The sequence below is a fragment of the Colius striatus genome, chromosome 11, assembly GCF_028858725.1.
Source record: "Colius striatus isolate bColStr4 chromosome 11, bColStr4.1.hap1, whole genome shotgun sequence".
Classification (NCBI taxonomy): Eukaryota; Metazoa; Chordata; class Aves; order Coliiformes; family Coliidae; genus Colius; species Colius striatus.
In genome coordinates this window covers 16,277,250-16,290,424 of record NC_084769.1, presented here as the reverse complement: position 1 = coordinate 16,290,424, position 13,175 = coordinate 16,277,250, and the positions used below count along the sequence as shown (strand labels likewise).

The window sequence follows — 13,175 nt, the reverse complement described above, 5'->3', positions numbered from 1 at the left end:
AAACAACTATGAGAAGCTTGGAGAAATTGTTGTGTATTTACCCGTGTTAGAATATTTTAGGACAAATATCTATGAATCCTGGATGCTTCAGTCCCTTCTCTCAATCAATACATCTCATTTTGTTTGAGAATTACCACGTGGGAATGTTATTTTGAACCTTTTAGACTGGCTTTCAGTGTGCATTAGGGTGACCTTGCCTTTCTGAAGGGAAAGACACCGTGTGGCTGAGGTTCAGCATGTGCAAAGCTGACTCAAGGTTGCAAAAGTAAACAGAGGTTTTCATCCAGCCTTCATTGAAACCTGGAAGTCTGAAAGAGAGCCAGGAACAAAATCAACATCTTTGTCTCCTCCAGCAATAGCTAGGCTTGCCTGTATGCCAGGAATTTTATCTTGCAAGTGTGCACTGATAACATAATGGTCTCTGCAAAGGTAAGGAACAATGTTCAGGAGTTCTGAAATCATGCACTTGATTTTTACTGTGCCTCCCCAGGAACTATGTGAGAATATTGGCCCTACTATGATGGAAAGGTAATGATACAGAAAGGCATCATGATTGGTACAAAATCAAACAGAAGCTGTGACAATAGCAATTTTTCAGTGCAGCTTTTCCTGGTTTTGAAGAGAGCTGTGACAGTTTCTCCATTCCTTCTGTAATAAAGGTTAATGTTTGGTATTGATCTATATGTAATTTAGGATTTCTTTGTAGCACTGTTGCAGACTCCTTGTATAGCCACGGGCAAGTTACTTGTAGTCTGGAGGTCTCCTTCTGACATCAGCAAATGATAAAGAGGAAATGATTCTGTGTTGAGGTGAAAAGAATGTTTGAATACACGCATAGGAGCGATAAGCCATTGCACGTAGCCTGCTCTCCTCAGGACTGCGCTGTTATAATGTGGCTGAGGCTGCCCTGCTCTCTGCAGTAACAAATTTATTAGGCTTGTGTTGTCAGTGGTGACTGCCTGCTTTCAGCAAGAATCTTTGGCTTATTTATGGCCCTGTTCTGGAGCCTGAGATGAGAAAGCGTTTTTGTTTTGTGCTTGCAGAGCGCGGGGGCAGCACCAGTGTTTTTGTGCGACGCATGTGTTTCTTTTGATGCAGAAGCAGGTTCTGTATTTGTTTCGGAGGAAGATGTAGCCTTTCATGCACATCAGCAGGTGCACATGGAAAAATAGCTGCAGCTGGATAGTTGTGCTTCACAAGGTATTGGTGATCAGCACAGTTTCTGCATACATTTATCTCCTTTCATCTACCTTAGCAAAGCACCTAACTTCTTGATAGCATCAGCTGCACATCATTAAAATTCCCCTTCCAATCACATCTTCCTTTCAATCCCACACTGTCATTGTCAGCCATCACCCTACTTGGCAGGAAACCAAGTGCTTAAGGGGTTTGATTGCCCTCATCAGACAGTGAGATCCAGGGAAGCCCCAGGAGCCTGGTCACGTCACTGTATTCCCAGTCCCTTTTTGTTGTAGGGAAACGTGCCTCTGCTTTGACTGTATTTTCTTGCTCTTGAAAAATCTTAAGCTGTCAAGTAGGACAGTTTGCTCTTCAGATATTCTGGCCTTGACCAGCTAAAACACGGGCAACCCTTCCTCTTTCAATCTAAGACTTCTTTCTCAGGATTTGTGTTGTTCCCCAGTATTATCTATTTAGTTGTTGTTCTAGATCCTTCTTGCTATCATTTTTGTTTTTCTCTTCCCATCGTTTTTACCCTTTGCCTGTGGCAGCTGTGCAATCAGACAAGAATCCAAATGAAGCTGCCTCTTTGATCTTAGCCTGCATTTAGTAGTAGGGTTCTGGTTGTTAAACACATCGAGGTGCATTGTCTCTTCTCTCATCTAAAAGTTTCATTAGAGATTTGCTCTCTATGCTGTGGAGTGGTGCATGGAGTTAGGGACCCTGGATACTCAGGAGTGCATTTCCTGCTCAGTGATACCTAAATGAAAGGAACGTGGTAGGTAGGGCAATGAGTTCATGATACCTGTGAAACCTCTGGATTCTGAGTTTTGCCTTCCTGTAAGTTTTTCCTTGCAGCATTTGATGCATTCTGGTACACAATCCAACCTGTTTTGGCTGCCCCAGAGCTGGATATTGTTTCTGTGGAGCAGCTATATGGAAGGTGGTCACACAGAAATGCCTTTGGAGTTTTGCCATTACAGGTTTATCTTCATAACTTTGGGTCATATTGTATGTGGCTTAAAATTTTTGGTTTTTAAACACTTGAGTCCTGGTGAAAACTTGAAGCATTATCGAAGTGCAAAAACTGAGGTTTGGAAATTACTCTTGGTGAAGTTAAAGTTTCCAGAAAATAAACTAGTTCCTAAGCCACTTCGAATTGGAATGATTTTGCTGTGTGTCTGACTTATCTGCAGCTCCCTGCTATACTGTAGAGTTTAAAAAAAAAATTGAAATGCCAAAACCGGAATTCGCCAGCTTGTCTTGAAATAGGAGAAGGCTTGGCTGTGATTCTCCTTCTTTAGAAATGGGAATGAATTTTTAGTTCTGTTGAAATACAAGTTTGGCAAGTCTAAACCTCGTTGTTTTCCAGGGATTTCATGGCTCGAAGTGGTACAAATTCTACTCAAACTGCCCAGCCACTGAATCTAGTTCTTGAGCTGAAGATTGACCCTCACAGTTAGTGTGACTTATGGAAAACAATGGCATAACACTTTGTAAGAGGGCATAAGTAGACACTGCTGCTCAGAAAACCAGTTCCACCCCTTGTGAGCCAGGCTGGGATGTCAGAAACCATTGGTTGCTTTTAACCTGATCCATATTGCTATTTTAGTTTGAGGTTTGTTTCTCAGTCCCATTCAGTATATGGCCACTCAAATTCTTAGGTTAGCACAAGGGGAGAAAGTGATGTGGGGGCAGAAAAGAGAGTGGGAAATGAAACTTATTCAGTGGCCTTGTTAGGAAAGTGACTATGGTCTCTCCAGAGACTCCCGTGCTTTGGCGAATTCTCCACTCCAAGGCAAATTTTCTTTTCATTCCCCAAGCAGGATAGCTCTACTTTGGAAAGGAAGATGGAGGAGATGCTCCTACTCATCTGTGCTGGAGAATGTGCTTCAAAGGAAGGTCCTATTGTTTCTTGCAGGAGTTGTGTTAGAGCAAAGCTTTCATTCTGGAAACTGACCATCAGATCTTTCACCTGGAAGAGATTAGGTGTCAATACTTTTGAATGCTTTGTATATATAAGCTGTCTACAGAAGATGGATGCTATATCTCCTAGCCTGAAGGTTTTTAGGGTATTACCCTTAGGATTGCACTTTGACAGGCAGCCCTGCTCAGTGCAAGTCAGAAGTACATGGGAGGTAGGAGAAGCTCAGCCTGTTTTTTCCTTTCCCATCTTGTTTCCTTGCACTGCTGGAATGGATCCCTGTTGGTTCTGGCACAGCTATGCTGAAAGTCCCCTGGGGACAAAGGCCCTTTTTGTTGGGAGCTGCAGCCAGGCCCACAGATGTGCTTCGTGGCACTTGCTTCTTCCTAGGGTGTCACACATGCAGTGCTCTCGCTGCCTCCTGGGCTGCCCGGCCCTCAGCTTGGCATTGCTGCACTAGCCAGGGAGTGTTTCCTGTCATGTTCTGGGAGAGGGAGGAGAGAAAGTGTGAGTAAAGTGGCAGTTGAGGTTTGCACAAAAGGAATCTAAATATTGGGTGAACATGACCCTTTATAGCCAGGTGCAGACAGCAAACAGTGAATCAATAGGAACAAATAGACTTTATTCCCTGTTCTACCTTCACTCCTAAAGATAACTTCATGCAGGTAATCTCAGTTGTGTGGTATAGGCTTTTTTGTTTCTAAGTTGTTTCCACCCCCTAAACCTGTCTTTGTTCTGGCAGTACAAGGTTTAATACTGTGCAGGCTGCATGTTACTAATACCGAATTGCAGTGCTTGCTGAGGAGGAGTTGGAGGAGCAGGTTGGGGTCCAGGCATAAGCTGAGGAACACCCACCTGGTACAGGAAGTTCTCCCTTCTCAGGTTTCTGTTCCCCTCGTAGGAGCACTCCAGTTCCTGTCTCTGCTTAGCTGTGTGCACAGAGCTGTTTAAGGAGGGGGAAGCGAAACCTGTGGCAGGATGGGATCCATCAGGGAGGTTTTATTCTGTGTCCATGACTGCTGGAAGATGGAGGCCACAGAGCATGTCTCTTACCAATGAGCTCAAAAGCCTGTGTTTTGTCTTCAAAACTCTGCCTCCTGTGCCCAGGAGGTATCTGCAGCATCATCTAGTGTGATGGGAAAACGAGCAGTTGCTGCAGCAACTGCTGATGACAACCTCAGAGCCTTCACCTCTGTCTCTCAGGTGGTAGTAGAAGTATTTAGGTGATGGCACTTGTCTCATGGGAATGAAGGCACAGAGCGGTGGGCACTGACCACATTTGGTTTCCTGAGCTGTTAGTGTGGATAGCAGCAGCTGTGGGATACTTGCTGGTTGCTGTCATGATTCATTTTTATTAAAACCATGCCAAAATTAGTCTGTACAAGCTGCCCAGGAGGCTGATGTGATTGTACTGGAAAGACATCTGTGTGGGTTAGCGTGTGCGGTGCTGACACTCTCTGTGCCGAGGAAGGAGGGACATTGTCGCTTGCTCCCAGCAGTTTGCTGCAGTCACAACACATGTATTGCTAAATGTGAAGGTTAGTGACTGGGTTATCAGCATTACTGGGTGTATATGGGACGTATCACGTTTGGACAGCTGTATTGGCTCAGTGTTTGGGGATCAAGAAAGGGATGTTACTCAATTCCTCCAACTTCTGCCTGAGAACTGTAGCAGACAGAGAAACCTTTGTAAGGTATTTGGAAAGAAAACTCGCCGCTATGGTTCTTTTGTTTTTTACCCCGTTCACTTCAGATTTCATAGAATCATAGAATGGTGGGGGTTGGAAGGGACCTTTAGAGATCATCTAGTCCAACCCCCCTGCAGAAGCAGGTTCACCTAAATCATGTCGCATAGGAACGTCTCCAGGCGGGTCTTGAAGACCTCCAAGGAAGGAGATTCCACAACCCCTCTGGGCAGCCTGTGCCAGGGCTCCCTCACCTGAATAGTGAAATAGTTTTTTTCTGATATTTAGGTGGAACTTTTTGTGTTCCAGCTTCATCCCTTTCCTCATATGAAAGACGCTCCAGTCCTGTGAAGATTTAAGTCTTTATTAATAATTGGAGTAGATTGTCTTGTATTAGTCTAATAAGGTGCTTCTTTTTCTTTTGTCAGACGCACCAAGTACTGGCCTCTCTTGGAGAGGCTGGACCTGGAAGCTGAGTTATATCAAAGGTGAAGGTTATTTGTTTTTTCCCCTTACCTTTAGCTGGGTGGTCTGCAAATATGTCAGCAAGATTGAAGGAGATTCCCTTAAAATCATGATGAGGAATATCTCATTAAAAAAAGCCTCATCCATGCTGTAGATGAACTAGAGCAGGGCTTCAAAACTTTTAGTCAGTCATCGGGCCTTAATTTTCTTTTCCAGGGGTTTGGCCTTCTCTGTAAGTGACAGAACTTGCTTTCCATGATTCTCCTTTATGGGCCTTGAAGTCTGCAGACCACATACTGACAATCAGGCAAAGTTCTCTTATGTTCATTACCAGATTTGTAATTTCAACCCAGGATCTTCTGGCACTCCATATGCTGTTTATACTTGGAGATTCTAAGCAAATAATAATGCATAGGCAGGTACCTGTGGTCTTTCCACATGTGCCTGAGTTGTCCTCAGCCTGTTTTTCTGAGGAAGGAGTTTTCAAATTCCCTTTTTCGTAAGAAAATTTAATTTAAAAGCTGAGATCTGTGTAAATGGTGCCGATTCTGTGTGTCTCCACTTGAGCTCTCTTCCCTGCCTACTCTGAGCATGGATCTTGAGATCATGGTGCACAAAGCTGTTTTTCCAGCTTACATGGGTGGACAGTAGATATGAGCTCCTCTTTCCATTCACTCCTCTTCCCATTCATTCTGCTCCACTTCTACCTCCCTTTATGCCAGATGGCCTGTCATTTTGTGATTAGGACTCAGTCAGTGGAAGCAGTATCTTACCTCTCTTTGGTTAATACCAAAGAGAACCTGGGAACAGCAGCTCTTGATGGCTTCTGTAGCCCATAAGGTATCTGGTTACTCACTGTGCAGGGGGATCTCAAGGACAGGCAGCCTTCCTTCCCACTGCTGCTTCCTCTGCCAAATATTTTTTCTTTCCCCCAAGATATCTAACCTCTCCTTTCCCATAAATTCTTCTCTGCTAGTTCATCTGAAAAGTATGTTAGATCACCATGGAAGTGTTAGCTTTGCTGTCCTCTGACATGAGGTTTGGAGATACAGAGCTGGGCATGGTTTGATCTCTTGGCAGCAATAGCTCTACAGAATAGCCTGATTCCTGGACAAAGGTGCCTCAGGTGCTATCCTAATGGAGCCATGGGTGCTGAGCTGTCCAGAGATCAGAGTGAAGACAGGCTTAGAGCGGGATGTGAAAGTGACATGTGGCATGTGTCAGCCCTGAGGATGACGCATGAGGGAACAACTCTGCTCCTTCTCAAACTCTTACCATTTCATATAGTCTCCTTGGTACAGACATAAAGCTCGCGATGTTCTGTGTCACTCAACTGAACTTCCTTTGCTTGACAAGTTTCTGTGTGCAGGAAAATGATGGAGGATCTTGTACCCTCATGGGAAAGTGTTTTTAGGGGTTTACAAATTGGAAAAGGTTGAACTAGCATCCCAAAACCTAGCATGACTTTTGCAAAGTGAGCTCAGGTCTTTATTTGGTTCCTAACATGGTTTCCTGCATCTGGAATCCTCTTGATCCCATGATGATCAGCACCTGATGTAGCAGATTGGTTTGTAGTGATGGTCTGAAACCTTAGTAGGGTTTTCTCTCTGTTCTAAAGATGTTTTTGATGACTGCTGACAGCATACCTTTCGTGTGTCCTTTGTATTCTTGGAGGTGCTCTTTAAGTCCATAGAGGCTATGTTGAACTGCTAGAGCACAGTATGTTGGTTAGTGCTTGTCACAGTGTCCATCCAAACATGAGCAAAGGTAAATTGCCTACTCAGATCTGTCTGCCAGAGTGGTGAGATGGCTTTGCACTAAACACCCTCCTCATTGATCCCCATGTCTCTTCCAAAGGGATGCTTTTTGGCAATACATGATAGAGGTTCCTTGGCTGATGCCTATGTCTTCCTGGCTGTCTTGTTTCAGCTCGCCTCCTGACTGATAATCGTTTTCAAGGGCAGTCAGAAAAGCAGTAACTAACTTCTGCAGTAGCTCCAATGTGTCAACTGTGGCATCTTTCTGATGCTTCCTATGTTGCCAGATCATCTGTTGATGTTTCTGCCTTACTCTAAGTGTTTGACCACTGCCACCCTCCCTATTATCATTGAACATAGATGTGCACTCTGCTCTTGCAGGGCTCCTTCTCTGGGAATTTAGTTTTCTGAGTAGGTGAGCAAAATCTTAAATCACTCTAGTTGTTGAAGTCCTGACTCCCTTCTGCTGGTTCTGCCTCTTCCCTGACTTCAGCAGCAGTAAGAATAGGAGCATAATGGGGAACCACCAGGATAAGGGGGACCAAACCAAAACAAAAGTCAGTCTCATGTTAATGATGGAGCAAATCCACTGCAAGGAACCGGGCAAGTGGAACTGGCCCGTGCTGTATTTCATGTGGAGGACAAGCGAGGACAAACTGACTTGCACATAATAATCTTGAAGAAAAAAATACTTAAAGTGTTGGCTTTATGGTAAAGATGCAAACATGGTACTCCCTGTTCCAGAGGCAAAAGCTTTAAAAATACCCATTTGGGATACTGATTATTACCCAAAGTTGTACACGACTGTCTGGAGATAGTTAAGGTTTAAATGAGGCAGATTTTAAAAGGGAGAACTTTTCGTGTGAGTTATAACAGAGTGTTTAAATGCATCCTGTTGGGTAGAAGCACAAAAGCTTGTCTATTCCTTTCTTGCTGTTTGGATTTCATCTGAAGCTTTGTGACAATGATCGAACAACAGAGGACATTGAATGGAGTGTTGGCATTTAAGCGCTTCCCTGTTGGGTCTGCCTCAAGGTCATGGCTTGCTGCTGTTGTCACTGTGGTGGTGAAGTGGCTTTTCTTTTGCAGCACAGAAAATGAGGTGATCTCAAGTGTTTCAGTGCACGCAGTCGGGTGTTTGTGTTTTCCCTACAGTGCCATCATGTCTTGTGGTAGCATTGCACAGTCAGCACAGAACAGAAGAGGAATCTGGCCAGCTTCCTCTTAGGGCTAACTTGCTGCACCTCCCTGTGGGTGGCTGGGACTTGAGTGTCCATGTTGCTGCAGAGTGAGTCCAGCACTAGAGGTGTACTAGCAGGTTTCTTGTCTAACTTCTTAAGTAGATTGTGTACTTGAATCCTTCTTGGTCATCCAATGTAGTGTAAGGTGTCTGTTGTATGTCACTTTTAAACATGTTGAATATGAAATTAAATGTTAGAGGCTATGAATGCTCTTAGCTTATAGAGAGGGACTTCTCCAGTTCAAGCATTGTTTATATGCTTGGAAGTTTTGGAAGTGGTTTTATAGTTGGCCTGTGGTCTGTGTCCTAGACAGGACACATACTCATACATTGGCCCTTGAGTAGTCCAACAAGTTAGCTCATCTGCCGCGGGACTACTTGTAACAGCCAGTGGGTCAGTTAATATGCAGTGATCTGTTTGGTATGGTAAATCGTGGAGGTCTGTAGTCATGAAAACATTCTTTTCTCTTGTACTGTAGACCAAGGAGAGTTTACAGCCTGTATAATCCCATACAGATGGATAGAAACACTCATATCCACCTTGATTTACCCCAGTGTACACATGCCAAAATAAAACCTCTGTGACTTAAGCTATGTAAGGTGGAATTTCAAGGCCCTGGCTCATGGTACTGCAAAGAAAATATAAAAAAGTTTGTGAAATATAGAAATCTTGGCATCAAAGACAGTTTTAGCCCCTGGAGATATTCTTCTGGTGGTGCTTTCATAGACCATATTGAGTAATAGAGAGGACTTAACACAGCTGTGCAGATGGTGGTGATATAACCAAGGTTGGGCAACAGTGGGGCACAACATCTGTAAGTAGCAGTGATGTGGTTAAAGAGTCTTGCTGTGACCCAGAGACTGAGCCTGAGTTTTACCTGGACTTGCTTTCAGCTACCTCTGGGAAACCCTTTGCAAACAAGCTCTTGGGCAAGAGGAGATAAAAGCAACTAGACCCTGTTCTGTCCCTCTCTTTCCAATGAGTGCTGCTAGCTATACAGTTAAGTGTACTTTACCATAGAATGTCAGCAAGACCTTTGAGCTCTAGGTAAACATCTGATTTTATCATTAGCCCGTATAACAAGATTAGCATGGAATGACTCAGAAGTCAAGTGGTCTTTAATCTTCTGTAGCTGGGTTTGTATGAATGAATTTTCATTATCATGACAGAACGTGGCTGACAGCCTTGACAAAATCAGGTTTTCAGCAGCAAAGTGTTTTCTGTAGAAACTTTCTGCTTGTGCTTTTTTCTTTTTTTCCTATTTTTCAACAAAACCCAACCAACCAAACCCCCAAAACCTGAGAATTACCATAGAGAACTCTTGAAAAGGTTTTTGTGGTTGAAGTTTTTGGTGTGACAGAAAATGATACTTTTTCCTTAGCTCTGTGGTGAGCCCAGAGGTGGTCCTGGACTTCCTATTGAGAGAGCAACACCTGTCACAGCTGAAGCTACAAGTCATACCAGATTTTCTTCTGGAGAGCAAGTTCCTTTTTGACCCTGGGCTGCTGTCACTTGTGTACTTTAGCTGCTTGCAACCTTACAGTTGCTCCAGCATGAGGACTTACATCTACTTACAAATACTACAAACAGTATCTCCATAATAAGTGAAATTTATGCTAAATACATAGTGTGTGTTACAACATAGTCATTATCTTTTTCTCTTGCCTGCTTCAGTGATCGTGGCTGGCCCATATGCACAAATACAGAGAAAAAAGCAGAGCTCCTGTTGCAGCAGTGGGCTAGGATTCAGACTAGAATACCCTTGTTTTGTTTCCATTTCAAGCTTCTGGTAAACAACATGACTGGCACAATCAAAAAAATAAAATCTGAGCCAACCTGCAAATATTGGTTTATATGTAAGCTCGAGAATGTTGTCGTGTTTTCCTTATGTTGAATTGAAGCTAACCTTCCCCCCCTCTCCCTGTCTTTTTTTTTAAATGAGAAACATTAACCTGTGTAAAAACTGCCAGGTGGCTTTGGCTTATCAAGAAGTAAGATGGGATGAGAAAGGGAGTTGTATTTTAAAAGTGGAGATCCTGGCTTGTTAATGAAAATGTGGCTGGAGTTAATTTCTGGCAAGATAAGATACCTTCCTTGAAACTTTAGATCTCTCCCCTCTAGTTTATTACCTGGCCGTGATAAATTTATGGTTCTAGGTTGTAACAGCTCAAGAGGTTTAAAGAGGACTTTGATTTGCACAACTTTTGCAAGAGAGAACAGAGAAACCCAGACTCTGATCCTTGAGTATCCAAGATACCATTTGAACTGCTTCTGAATGTGTGCTAAGGACAAAGTAAGCCATGCAGGAAGGCTGAACTCTTTTTTGCAGAAGCTGAGACCACTTATAACTGTGACATTAGTCCTATATACCTCCTGTGTGAGGATGGTGAACAGAAAGTCACAGAGCAAGGGAGAGGCTAGGAGTGGGTAACTGGGTGGCATCACTTGAGCACATGGGTATCTTGGCAACTTGTCTGCTTCTGATATTTGTGTCAGTCTTATAACAACAGAGAAGGACTGAAGGAATGACTGATGTCTGTAGACATGCAGGTGCTTTTTTAGTGGATGACTGTCAGATACTTGAAAGATGATTAGTAATGTGGTGAGCAAGGAATGCTCAGGTGCTGGTGGCTGTAGTTGCAGTGATACATAGCCTAAGAACCAGGGTGTGGGAAATATCTTCCTCCTCTAGGTACTGCCCAACTTTTCTCCATACAGAAAGCCAAAAATATGCCTACTTTTCAGTTACTCTGCTTGTTCTCTACAGACTATTTCTACTCTGCCTGAAAAGGCCTATGTTGGAGATTTTATGTCCATAGTGTGTAACAAGACTTTGTCCTTTTGTCCACAAACATTGCCACAAAGCTGGAATCCTTCAGCTGAAAGCAATGGGTTTTGCTCCCAGATTATTGAGAATCAACCTATTTCTTAAAGAATCTTACACTCATCTCTGAAAAGGGCTCTCTGAGAGACTGCAGGTGCGAGGCTGCTTCCCTCTCACTCTGTGATAAGGTGTTACTCAGGAACTGGATGATAAAAAGCAGATGCTGGCTCTTTGTGCACACACCTGAGCAATGATGGAGGTGAGCTGAGCACAGGCTCTGCTCGCGCTGCACATGTGTGCTGGTCAGCAGACCAGAGGCAGTACACTGATTCATATAGAAAATGATGCTGTTCTCCATGAGCCTTGAAGGTTCACTTACAATTTCAAGCCTTTCTAAGTGAGGTTGCAACGTCAAGGGGTGATGTGTGGAGTAGGGCCTTGGGAGAGCTATACGCAGGTTGCTGACAGCTCCCCAGGTTATTAATGGCCACAGCAAGGACTTGCAGGTTCTGAGAATAGACTCTATGTTTGCTTTAGAGGAGACAGCTGACAATGGTGTTGGATACAGCAATATATCTCTGCCTGAGTTTTGACTGACAGTAACACAAACTCGCTGTCCTCCCAGCCATGACTTAAAACTGGTGACATTTACAGCAGAGCTAACTTCTCCAATCTAAGTTTAGATGGTGATTTTTGTGTTTTTCTACATGTATATGCTTAAAAAGATAAAGCAGGGGGAGGGCTTCTGCAAATAAAAGTAGCACTGGAATTTTAAACCATGGCTGAATATGAAAGAGGGAAGTGTTAAACCTGTGTGAATTTTCAGATGCTGATTGCAGTGGGTCCTTGTTCAAGATCTCTTGAATATTGAAGGGTTGTTATCTGCTTTGGCACTTTTGGTTTGCTCATGCAATAGGTGCTAAATATTCATAACTACAGGGCTATCTATTTTATGGACTGTTTTGGGGCCTTTTGGGGTCAAGCCGAACTTGAAATTGGCTGATAGCCTTAGCGCCACCTGTGCACAGCTAATGACATGTATTGTGGGTGTATGGCCATAAGCCATCTGAAAATAGCTTGTGATCTTAGCTGACTGCTGAGACTTAATTTCTTGACATGCAGCCATGTTACTCTTTCAGAAGCTTCTTCTGCTAATGAATCCCTTTGCAAGAGAAAAATCCTTCTCCCTCCCACAGGAGACAAGCCCAGGACAAGAGAGCTGGCAATGTGCTTCTCAGCCCTGCCTTGAAGGATGAGCACTGTCAGGGAAGCCTGTCCCATTTGGTCCTCATCAGGTAGTGCTGAAGCACGGTGCGAGTGAGAGAGCAGATCCTTGTCCAGTGGTGGCTGAGCCAAAGGTGTCCTGAGTTTATATTTATGCTGTTAAATGGTGGTCGAGTGGGAACAGCTTTTGGATACTATCATTTAGAACCCTATTTCAGATGAATGACCTAAAGGAGACCTAAAGGCTTTGTCTCCCATTAGAGACCTTTTGTAAGCCTTCATTCTTTCAGGAACATGACTTTCTTTTGATACTGTATTCTCCAAGGCCTAGTCTGGCAGCAGGTCACATAGGCAGTTATTTCTGTTTGGGTTTTCAGACTTGGTTCTGAAGGCTAGACACTCTGTATCCTCCACTAAATGGGTAGAGGGTTGGCACCTATGTTATCCGGCATTATCATGAAAAATGGACAATGAAAGATGGTGGAACTTAACCCTTCATAAACAACTCATTGAACGTGTTTCTGGAGAGTTCACCTGTGACTTCAGATTGTGCTAACAGTTATTGGGCAGAAAGATCTGATGGCAAGGAGTGTCCAGAGAGGGTGTCTGCCTACACCAGATGAATCTATTTCAGTACAACATTAGTGTTTAAAGAAGGGTTTTCAGCCATCCATGATAGGGAAGGAAAACTTCCGAGTTTGGCTCATTTTTTTGTCAAAAATGAAGGTGCAAATGTATGATTGGGGCAGAGGGACTTGACTGCATCAACTGAAGGGCTGTTTTGTCCTGTCAGCAGTCCACACTCCTTTGCATCTGTTTTACCTTGCTGTCGAGTTCCTTGTCAGGAGCAATTGGCTCCCTATGACAGGTGGGAGA

General features: G+C 43.6%; 1 protein-coding gene across 8 annotated transcripts in view; it reads left to right on the top strand.

The window, feature by feature from the left end:
* BIN1 (bridging integrator 1) overlaps positions 1-13,175 on the top strand; it is a 97,725-nt gene that overhangs the window by 16,408 nt on the left and 68,142 nt on the right. The gene's annotated exons all lie outside the window — the stretch shown is intronic.